Source organism: Alligator sinensis, unplaced genomic scaffold, assembly GCF_000455745.1.
Source record: "Alligator sinensis unplaced genomic scaffold, ASM45574v1 scaffold859_1, whole genome shotgun sequence".
Lineage (NCBI taxonomy): Eukaryota > Metazoa > Chordata > Crocodylia > Alligatoridae > Alligator > Alligator sinensis.
The window spans coordinates 409883-410703 of NW_005842656.1; positions in this window are offsets into that span (position 1 = coordinate 409883).

Consider the following 821-nt stretch of genomic DNA (forward strand, 5'->3'; position numbering starts at 1 on the left):
GTTCTTTGCTTCCCAATTTCTCTGCGAGTTGGTTCTCTTTTTCAGTATATTTGGGAGGGTCTTCAGGTAGCGCCACCTGAGGCTCCAGTGCCAATATTGGAGTCTCCTTGGCTTGTTCTCTGGCAGCCTTTTTTGCTGCAGCATCTGCTCATCGGTTCCCTCTTATAACGTCACCGTCTCCCTTTTGGTGGGCCTTACAGTGCAGCACAGCTACCTCTGCTGGTTCCATCACGGCTTCAAGTAGTTTCAGGATCTCTGTTCCGTGCTTTACCGGGCTCTTACTTGCTGTTAAGAGTCCTCTCTCTCTCCATATAGCTCCGTGGGCGTGTAGGACTCCAAAGGCATACTTCGAATCCGTGTATATAGTGGCTGTCTTTCCTTTTGCCAAATGGAGAGCTCGGGTCAGCGCAATAAGCTCAGCTCTCTGTGCAGAGGTATTTGGAGGCAAGGCTTTTGCTTCCACGGTATCCCATGATGTAACCACAGCGTATCCCGCCTTTCGGGTTCCATTGTCCATGAAGCTGCTTCCACCTGTGTAAAATTCAAGGTCTGCATTAGGTAGTGGGGCATCTTTAAGGTCCGGCCAGCTAGCATACACACTCTCAATAGTTTCAATGCAATCATGCTGTAATCCTTCGTCCTGTTCCAATGGCATCAACGTAGCTGGGTTCAGGGTACTAGAGGTTTGCAACTGGATGTCTCCTTGATCCAGGAGAGTCGCCTGGTACTTAGCCATTCGTCCAGGGGAAAGCCAGGTTCCCCCCTTTGCATTCATCACCGTCAGCACTGAATGTGGGGTATACACAGTCATTGGTTGTCCT